Source organism: Meleagris gallopavo, chromosome 9, assembly GCF_000146605.3.
Source record: "Meleagris gallopavo isolate NT-WF06-2002-E0010 breed Aviagen turkey brand Nicholas breeding stock chromosome 9, Turkey_5.1, whole genome shotgun sequence".
NCBI classification, from domain to species: domain Eukaryota; kingdom Metazoa; phylum Chordata; class Aves; order Galliformes; family Phasianidae; genus Meleagris; species Meleagris gallopavo.
In genome coordinates, this window is record NC_015019.2 from 6,061,512 (window position 1) to 6,072,240 (window position 10,729).

A 10,729-nucleotide genomic window follows, 5' to 3' on the forward strand; every position below is an offset into this window, starting at 1 on the left:
AAAAAGAGGAAAAAATAGAATCATTTCTAATTACTGTTTGCTCTCTTTTCTAAATATCTTGGGTTTGCACTCTTGTACAGTAGTTTTAACAGTTCAGTTATTAGGTGAAAAATGGAGCAGTTCTACTTAACATCTACTTTAAGTGCTTGTCTGGAAAAGGAATCTCACAGTGGATACATTTTTATGTTGGAGAGAGTTGGTGAGTTAAGTAAGATTGCATGTTACTGTGTCAGAATAATGGAAAATAAATGTCTAACAGCTGTTATTAAGCAATATCAGTACAAAACAAATCTGTTCCCAAGGACACCATTGTGGCTGAAAAAGGAGAGATTACAATCCCTTGCTACCAACTTTTAGCATAGTGGGCTAAGCTTCTCTGCACTTTTTTTCTGATGTGTTTGGGTTTTTTTTTTTTTCCCATACAAGCTAAGCACTCTGTACAGAGATTGTTATCCTCGTGAAATTTTCTGGTGTCCAATCTTGAATTTTCAATGCGGATTCATTAAATTCCTGGAAAATTTGTACTTGTGGCAGATTTACATGGCATTTGGTTTTGACAAAAATGTTGGCTTGGCAAAATCTTCTTGAACTTTCAGGGAAATGGAAGAAAAGAAACCGACTGCTACTTACGAACTGTTCTTCTATCTGTAATTTCTACTGCTTCTTAAATCAATGCCTGTAGGTGTCAGTTTTCAGATATGGTATTGTTGTATCTGATCCATTGCCTTTTTTCACTGGTTTCCAGAAACTGTCTATGGACTTGCAGTAAACATTCAAATGATTCAAACCTTAAAGGACTGTGAGTTTCTTGTGAAAAATTCTTGTCTGAGTAAGTAGCAATAGTATAGTAAATATCCAAAATAAATCATTTCATGTAATGCATATATATCTTTGGATTTCCATTTCCCATGGGAATATGTCAGAGTACAAGCTATGTTACTAAGTTAACCAAACACAAATTGCCTTACAATTTTTCCATGCATTCAAATGGGACATGAATATTTTGCTTTCCAAGCTGCACAATTACCCTCGAGCTGATGTTGCAATGTGTCAATAAAATGACAGCTTCCCCTGAATGACAACTCATAGATCTAGTGAAAAATTGACATGATCTGTAAACCCAGGTATTTTAAAGAAAAGACTTGAGTTTTGAATGACTATTTTGCAATGGCAACACAGTTGATCATTACTGCTTTTTAAATTATGTCCAAATAATACTTTAGAACGGTGTGCTTAAGTGGAGTTGTAATGGTGTTTAAGTCAGTATAGCAGAACATTCTGTAGCAGCACCTGCTAATGGAACTTGGTGGCAATTAGAAATGCTCATACGTGGGGTACACATTCTATGTGACTTAGTAAAACCAAGTCACTAGTAATGAATCTCAGAGTTCACCTTAGTATCGGGCTTTTTTATTTTGCATTTTCTTAACTTTTGGGGAGTTACCATCACTATCCATTTTTCTAATGGGGGCCTTGTCATCCATGTTGCATAAGCCACTACTTGTATCCCTGGATATTCACTTGTATGGAACTGTTCTATCTGCTATTTCATCTTACTTATCCTTAAGGTTCTTTAATTCCATCTTGCTTAACAGAAAAGGTGAAATAAGTATTTTACATTTGTTGAGCTGTGAAAACTTGAGTCTTAAGCTGAAAGCTAACTAGAAGACTTTCACATGATTTTCATCCTGATGAATGAAGATAAAGCTGAATATAAATCATCATAATCTTTGGGATGTATTTTAAATATCAATTTTGAAACTTGAATTCATATTCAGTGTTCAATCATATTCTATGATTCTGTACCCATGCTATGCACTGACTAAATATAGCTTCAGCTCTTGGGACAAGGGATTGACTATATCACATGGCATCTAGCAGGATGCTAGATTTGTACTTACAGACTAAAGGAACAGCAAAATGTGTGTCAAATTCTACAAATAATATGATCACTCATGAATTAAGGAAAATAACTCCAAACATTTTAAGTGCTTTCTGAACGCTTTTAAAATGTTTGGAAAGCCTGCAGAATTGTTTTAAGGCATAGTACAAAGGAGGTGGAAGATAAGTATGCTGAAGACGTTAAGAGAATAATCCTGTTGTCTTCCTGATTTTATTTTCTTTTGCAGGATAAAAATATAGAGAGTATGTAGAAAATATTGGAGGCAATTTGAATTTTTCATAAAACCTTCCTGTGTGCAGATCATTAAGATACTTTAACTACATTGCGTAGTTCTGAGTTAGTATTTGCAGGCATCTTCTATTGTATTATACCTTGGAAATGCATCTGAACTTTCTTAAGATACAGTTTTTGAAACTTGGTAAGATTGAAGAAATAGAACAACTTCTATGGGAGAAGTTGTGAAATGTGAAATGTGAAATTCTGGTCATGGTGATATGTAGGTGGGTCTCTCCAAAACAGTGCCTCCTATTTATTTCCATAGAAACTACAATAGATACAAAGGACACAATAACATATTTGATAGAGCATATTTTTAGCTACAAAACACTGTTTTTCAACATAGTCACTGCCATGAGCTATGCATTTTCATCAGTGATGAACAAGAGCCTGCATGCTGTACGCATAGAAGTATGCACCAGTGGAGGTGACCCACTGTTCTCACTGCTGAAATGCACCTCCCACTGCTTCACCACACTCATATCCAGTGTTTGGCTTCCATAGACATTCAACAAGCATCAGTGATTGTCAATGGGTGCAGGTTTTTTCTGTGTGGAGGAATTCAGTGACACACCTTTGCTCCATATGCTCTTTGCTGTCAGACGCCATCTTGTCAAAGTGCTCCTCTGCTGCCATCTGTCACACAGCAACAACGTGTAATGGAATATTGGTTGGAAGGTTCAGCCTCTACTGCCATACCACCAAAATATGCCTCTGATATAATGAACCAAAAAAATAAAGTAGGAGGCTCTGTGCAGCCCTCATATAATATTGCTGATAATGCCATCGTTTGTCTGCACTTCAATAGAAGAAACTTTATTTTTTATTCTATTCTACTCTTTTTAGTTTCTCATATTCTTCATATTTATGGCTATGCAATTTCTTGAGAAATTCCTGCAGTGCTTAAGAAATTATTCTCTAATTAAATATACCATATATATTCAGTACCCAAAATAGGAGACTTGGTGGTGGTAAATATTTGGTTTATCAGTATTTTAAGAGAAAACCTCTGAAAAAGAAGGCCATATTAATTTGAGGCATTTTTAAATTCCAGTAATTAAATGATAGTCAAATAATTTCACAAATAATGAGTAACCCGAATGAATAAATAAATACGATTTATAACATCAAACAGTGAACAAATATGAAAATCGTTTTTCAGCTCTTTAATGGCACTTAAATCAATATTTTACTGTTTTACTTGTTAGATAATATCAGCTAGTGTAGTAATAGGATTTATGCTGTATTTCTACTACTTACATACCTAGAAGATTTTCACAGACATTTAGTACTAGGCACTATGGGACAGCTGACTTGACCTAACTACCATTCTCAGGATCAAGTCACTCAGTTCTCACTTCTGTTTCATATCCTTTTCATGTAACATTTTACAAACGGCTCTTATTTAAAGGTCTCAGTAACCTATTTTTAGTAGACTTCATCCAAAATGTTCGGTGATCACAAAAAGAGTTGCCTGGGCTTTTTACTTAAAGCAAATCTGAATTTGTAATATGAAAGAATGTATAATGTATGATAAATAATGATGATCTTTCTATTCTCTTTTTTTTCTTTTTTTCTTTTTTTTTTAATTTTTTACCAGAAACTGAAAGATTTATTTTGTTTCAGTTCCATTTGTGATCACTGCTTCTCATTTTCATGGTGTCCCAGGATAGATGGTCCCAAGTGAATGTATCCATTTTTACTGAGCCTTATTAGAACTAGTTTAAATCAGTTTTTTAGAATTCATGACATGACTGGTATTAGATGATAAAGAATGTAATAAAATACTCTATCTTCTTGAGAAAAATGTAAAGTTAGTGCCATATAACATTTATTTGATGATAAGTAATCTAATTTAATTGCATGAAATAATTGTCATTTCCTACATGAAGATGAATAGCTTTTCCTGAACTAGCAGTATTTTTCATAAAAAATAATTTTTCATAAAAAATACTGCTATTGCATTAGTTCTCCTTTTTTTTTTTTACTTTTGCCAAGTGAGTGCTCTAATGACCAGAAATGAAAAGTGTGATATTTCTACTTAAGCATTACAGTACTAAAGAATAGCATTTTTTTATGTTTCTGTTTGATTGAAATCAATGACTGTTAACTGAAAAATTCTTCTATATTACTGTCTCTTTAAAGAAATGCTGTTTCCGTCCATTTCTCCCACACATTGAGAAGTCAGAATGCGTGGAATCAGACACATGTGGATTATGGGTATGTGTCTGACTGGAATTTTATGGCAATAATGCTACCTTACAACACAAATATTTGAAATGGAAAATCTGCATCCATTATGCTAGAGAACTGGGACAACAGGCTGTCACCTGTTATGGCAGTGTTTGAATGGAAAGGTCACAGTTTGTTTATTCTGCTCTGATAACAGCTTATCATAAGGATTTGTCAGAAGTATCCACAGCACGTTGTTGGTATTAAAGAATGGCCAAATAGCATTAAATAATGCATGCTTTAGTAACCTCACAACAATTTCAAATTTTTTGTTGCATGTTGGAAAATAATTAAGCTGAAACTAATATAACTAATAAAACTAACTACAGTTTTTTAATATAACTAATAAAACTAATAAAACTAATATAGCTAATATGGATTAACAGCTGGGCAACTATTTCATATTATATTTGGTATGTTTGCTGTATAAGTTTTTCGTTATTTTTCATAAGAGGTATAGGGGTATCTGCCCATAATCTGACACTCTGATGCCCCAGACTTAATAAAAATATAATTGCTTGTACATCAGTAAATTACTTCAATAGGCATTCACACAACAAATTAAATGACTTTCATGTAGCTATAGACTGCCTATCCTATACACTGTGGACATCATCTTATTCTTGTTACTCCTGTTGTGTTGAGAAGTAGTTCTTAACTTGCTTTTCATAGCTGACAATTTTTTTCTTTTTTTTTTTTTCCTAGAAATGAGCTCTTTTATTGGAGCTCTTTTTCCTTCGCATTAGTAGAATTGTCATGTTACCAAATTTGGCAACAGAGATACATAAGTTTCTAGAAACTCAATTAGTGCTTCATTAGCAAGGGTGCTCCTGACATAGACATGTATCATGACCAGAGGGCTGGAGCACCTCCACTACAAGGACAGGCTGAGTTGGGGCTCTTCAGCCTGCAGCAGTGAAGGCACTGGGGGTCCTCATAACGGCCTTCCAGTACTTGAAGGGTGTCCGCAGGAAAGCTGGGGAGGTGATTTTAGAAGGGCATGTAGTGACAGGATGAAGGGAAATGGTTTTAATCTGGAAGAGGGTAGATTTAGACAAGATATCAGGAAGAAATTCTTTATTGTGAGAGTGGTGAGACACTGGAACAGGTTGCCCAGCAAGGTTGTGAATGCCCCATCTCTGAAAGCGTTCAAGGCCAGGCTGGATGCAACTTTGAGCAACCTGGTCTAGAGGGAGGTGTCCCTGCCTATAGCAGGGTGGTTGGAACTAGATGATTTTAAACGTCCTTTCTATCCCAAACTATTCTATGATTCTGTTCTTCACTTCCCTTTCTTTCTTCTTCAGCTATTAGCTTTTCTTTAACGAGAAGTCAGTCATCCTAAATAACATAAGCAGTCATACAAAATAAGTAGGAGTTTCCAGTTTACTGCTGATACTGAAAAGTAATTATCTCCCCATGAAACACCAGGAAAAACACATTAGCTTTCTCATTAGCATCATAGTGAAGTAGAATCCAAATGTTTGGGTGTGGGACACCCTGTGTTCAGCAATCATAGGAGTGGGCTCAGAACTAGGGCAGCAAACATTCCTAACTTGTTTCATTAAGTAATGCAATTATTGTCAATGTACTAACTAGAAAAATAACAGCTGCACGCTATTTCTTCCATGCTGTTATTGTCCTGACACTCTGTGTGGGTGTGGTATTAAAGCTTCATTGGCAGTTGTTTAGAATGACTTCAATAGCCATGACTGGCAAGTCCTCAAGTCAGCTATGGAGGTCACTTCAAACGAGTTAGCTGCATTTCTTCACATAGGCCTCTGCAAAAATCTCAAGTGGATAGATGGCATCTTCTGTGAAACTTCCACTTGCTGCATACCAGTGACTGTCTTGTATAAAAATCTGCAATAAAGGCTGTGTCATGAAGACAACGTCATAAATTTGGCTTGAGCTGCATATGTCTTTTCATTTTCCTCATAAGAAAATAAATATACATGAATGTTCTTTCACACATCTCATTGGATTATTGCTTGAACAGTATTTCAATACTTGTGTCAATTTTATCTGAAAGTGTCATCATCGAAGTACTGGGTCCTAGCAAGCACAATAGTTAATGACGCATAGCTTTCTGGCTGGGCTGGAAAGAGATTTCTCTATTCCTGTGTGAATACTGTTCAATTGAGTTTTTACGACTAGTTGATAATAAGTAGAACATTGCCACCTTTTGGTCATAAAGAGAAGAAGTATGGTTAAAGAAGCAGCATTATGTAAGTTGGGGATGCTGCAGCACGACTGTTTAATAGTATATTCATTTGTAATGTAACTGCTCGGTAATGGTAGCCCAGTTCTGTGGAGGTTGTAGGCATCATTTGTTTTGATTGTGTGTATTTCATACCATGGTGATGTGTTTAGAGAGAATATATTATGCTACGTACTAATTATGTTTTCCTGAGAACTGAATTACATATGCATTGTGAAGATAGTATGAAGGCTACCATGGTTACCATTGTGCACCCAGCAACTTATTTTATACAGTGCCAATTAATCTGAGGTAATGCTTGAGAGAAAAGAATTTTGAATAAGGAATGCTAATGTCTCAGCTGAAAGAGGGAAATTAGATATAAAAGCACAGCTTTATTGAAGATTGTATGTCAGGGTCAGCATTTATAAATGAATCTAACTAAGACTAAATCCAATAGCTCACTATCCTACAATTAAAAACAAAACAAAAAAAACAAAAAATAAAAAACAAACAAAAAAACCCCACACATTGCTATCTAGGCCTTACAAGATAGTGAGGCACTGCTTACTTCATATAAGATACTCTCTGAACAGGAGGTTTTTCCCTTCACAAGCTTTTAATGCTGCATTCATGTGGTTCACTTTGCAACTGGAGATTATTGCTATTTCAGAAAGAGGGTACAGTTTACGCACCTAAGCATGATGATGGCTACAGCTGCTAGGGACAAATCTTACACCTCTAGCCAAAGACTTCAAATGGAGAGGACATTATAATACAGTTCTGACTCCATGTTCCTCATAGCTACTCATTTTTTTTGACAGAACTTCTTAGTCAATTTATCACATCAGCATGAGATAGATGTCAAAATTGATATGCAAGCTGTGCATAAAGTATAGTTATAATTTTTATGCTCCCATATCTGCATGTCTGTTTTGCACAGGGATACAAATTCTTCATCAGTTCTGAATACAAAACAATTATGTTTCAATTTCTAGATTTGAAAAGCTTTGAGGAAAGTTCAAGTTAAGACACAGAATAAGCTCCTGACAGAATTGCAGATTTTCCACTTGAACATTTTTGTTACATTCTCTGTGCCTATTTATATGAACACAGAATAAAAGCATTAACAAGAAGCTGCAGAACAGTGCTGTGCAGTGTTGTGGCCACTCCTGATGTTTTTTCTGCTGCCATAGGAATCTCACTGAGTTTTGCTCTTGATTCTCACTGCAGCAGCTGTTCATACTTGGCCACAAATATCTAACTTAGCTCTAATTAAGCAAATCACTTAAAGAGTGATAATACCAACATTTTAAGGCTGCTTCAGGATAGAAAGGTTCAGTCAAACAGCAATATGAGTTTAAAGAAGTCCTATGGGCTTTGTGCTCGATTCTTAAAATTTTGCAAAATGCATTTAACACTGAACACTGAACTGAATCTTCAGCAGAAATTCTACCACTTCATTCTGCAAAATGTATGAAGAGTAGAATTTAAATTAACAAGCTAACTTTATCCTGAAACAGATGAGGCAGGGAATGCCTGTGTGATCCATTCTGCTGGCTAAGTAACACCACATTCTATGGGGCTAGCAATTTTTGGCAAAGGAGTAATGGTAACAAACAGTTGGGAGTCAGTAACTTCACCTTATGCAGATGTTCCAGCAGTTGCCCAAAGCAGAAGTTTCAATGCTTGCATCACAGAATATTTATACTTAAAAAAAAAAAAAAAAGTAATAATTAAGCTACTAAAGTGCAAAGACACCTTTTACAAGTGCAATTCATTAACAACCTTCATTGGCTTCTGTGACTTGCAACTATATTATTGCTGTTTGTCATTAAAATATAATTTACTCTGCTTGGTAAAATACTTTTCTGTAATCCAAGGAATTTTCAACAAGATTCCCAGGCAAAAGAAAATAGCAAATTTCAGAACTATTCACTCATTAGTGACAGGCATTCTTAAAACAATTCTATAACTTTCTTAGCATTCTGGTAGTTGGACTGAAAATGTTTAACTATTTGCAAATTAATAATGGGATTCTTAACTATGTTATATAACGAATTGTTCTCTTGCAATAATTGGAAATGTAATATAGTGAAGAGTGTACCTCTGCTAGATGTAATCAGAAGTATTTTTTCCTGGTTACTTTGTATTTTAACAGAATACTATTTAGATTATTTAGATTCTTTTGCTTCTAAGCGTATGGCTTAATGAGCATTTTTTTCTCAGCTGGGCAGATTTCCTGATCTATATAGAATAGAAACCTTAGCTTCTCATCCTATGAAATCTACATATTGCCTGGACTTAGGCCGTGGTGAAATGGTTTCTTTCTATGTGTTTTAATTATTGATACTCCCAGTTAGTGATTTCATTTTCACTGTAATAAAAATAATGAAAATGTTTTGCAATCTTCCCCTTAGTTCTAGCAACAGAAATGGATTTTCATAAGAAAATGCTGTACCTGAGCAAGTGACTAAACAGTTGAAAGCTCCGGATAGGTCAATAGCTGACTTTGCTTGTAGGGCTGAAAACTGCAGTTATGGTAGCAACATATTTCAGATATGGATACATCAGGAGAGGTGGATGAAGTGTTTTTCAGAGCATCTGGTTCTTTGGATGGATGGACACACAGATGGAGAAGTTCTGATCGGCTGCACATTACGGAGGTTATTCAGCAAGCTGGCACAAATTTGTTTCTCCATCAGGAAGCCTGCAGTAGTGCTGCAGGCCATTACAAGTGAAAACCTGGAACTAAAAGGACAGAAGGTAACTAGAGAATACAAGGAAAACTACATTGATTAATATTATTTTTAGGTGATTAACTTTTTAATTAAAATTCCAGTTCAAGCAGTTATAGAGGAAGTTTAGGCATCAAGGAAAATTAGGAAGTAATATAAAAGCAGCTTAGTCCATTTGCAATCCAAATGAATTTTTTTTTTTTCTACAAGCACAAAGCATTTCTGTGAGACCTAATTGCAATTTTCTTGACATTACCTATTGCAAGCTACTGTATGCTACATTGTATTAAATAAAAAATGTGGGATTACTTACCTGTTGAATAACACATTGATTATCTGTTTGAAGAAGGACAACGACTGTTTTGAATTATGTTAGCTTATCCCTCCCATCCTTCTGCATTACAAATTCGTTAATTCCATTGTCTGTGGCAACATTTGTGTTTGTACTTGAGGTATAATTTTAGTGTAGCAAAGAGCTGAGACTGGTAAGCAGTATGTAATTAATAATATATCCAGTAAAACTTTGATATTTTATGCTTTGTTGTAAGTGTAAGCAGAGAATAAAACTAATTGTTTCAGCACATGTAGCAATAATCAAATAAGCTAGCTTAAATTTTAGGTTTTGTCTGTAGTCAGTAGAGGATGATACTCTGTACTGATTAATTTCTAGTGAGAATGGAAAGAGCCAAGAAATACTGCAACTACAGCTACAGAGGATTCCCATTAATCTGTTCTGTAGCACATTGTGAGAGTATGAAAAAAAGAACTGGATTTGTATATTACACGCATGCTCATCACTTGACAGTTGAGTATTTTACTCATCAGTTCTATAATGACAGTGTTTCTTGTCATGTTTGATTGTTAGACTTCCTATAAAGGTCTTTTAAGATATAACTCCATTTGGAATAACTATAAGGTTATTCTGTCCTTAAGGCAGAAGTAGTAAGACACACTTCTGTTTTCACTGGAGCATATGTAATGTAGAGGAAGACAGTGTTTCCAGTGAACTGAATTCTTTAGTGTGGAAGAAAAAGAGTCCTAGTGAACAGACTTCTGCTCATTTACTCCCTGCAGAGAAATGACATTTGTTCTCAACAGCATTTTCTCTTGAGAGAACCAGTTATTGGGTTATGTCACAAGCAGTCTATCGTTCTTCAGTGATACATTCCTTAAGGCATACAGTGGATCACTTTCAATACTCAGTGATCCAAATTCAACTGTTATTGATTGTATGAATGTGTTGTGGTTATGAGAACAGAAATTTTTCTTGTGTATCTGTTAAAGTTCACCTGGTATTCTTTCTGATGCAGTGTTAATATACATTTCTCCCTATATATGTTGTGTGTGTGTTATACACAAACATGCATATAATCTTATATGTAA

The 10,729-nt window shown here is 35.0% G+C and overlaps 1 long non-coding RNA gene across 2 annotated transcripts in view; it reads left to right on the forward strand.

The window, feature by feature from the left end:
- Positions 1-10,729, forward strand: part of LOC104912163 — a 92,701-nt gene that overhangs the window by 80,639 nt on the left and 1,333 nt on the right. Inside the window, exons 4-5 of one of the 2 annotated variants that reach the window (XR_004160634.1) lie at positions 4,325-4,399; positions 6,186-8,311. The exons of the other annotated variant lie outside the window; for it this stretch is intronic. This is a non-coding gene — a long non-coding RNA (uncharacterized LOC104912163). Of the gene's footprint in view, positions 1-4,324; positions 4,400-6,185; positions 8,312-10,729 lie in introns of those variants that run through there. 2 annotated transcript variants of the gene reach the window in all.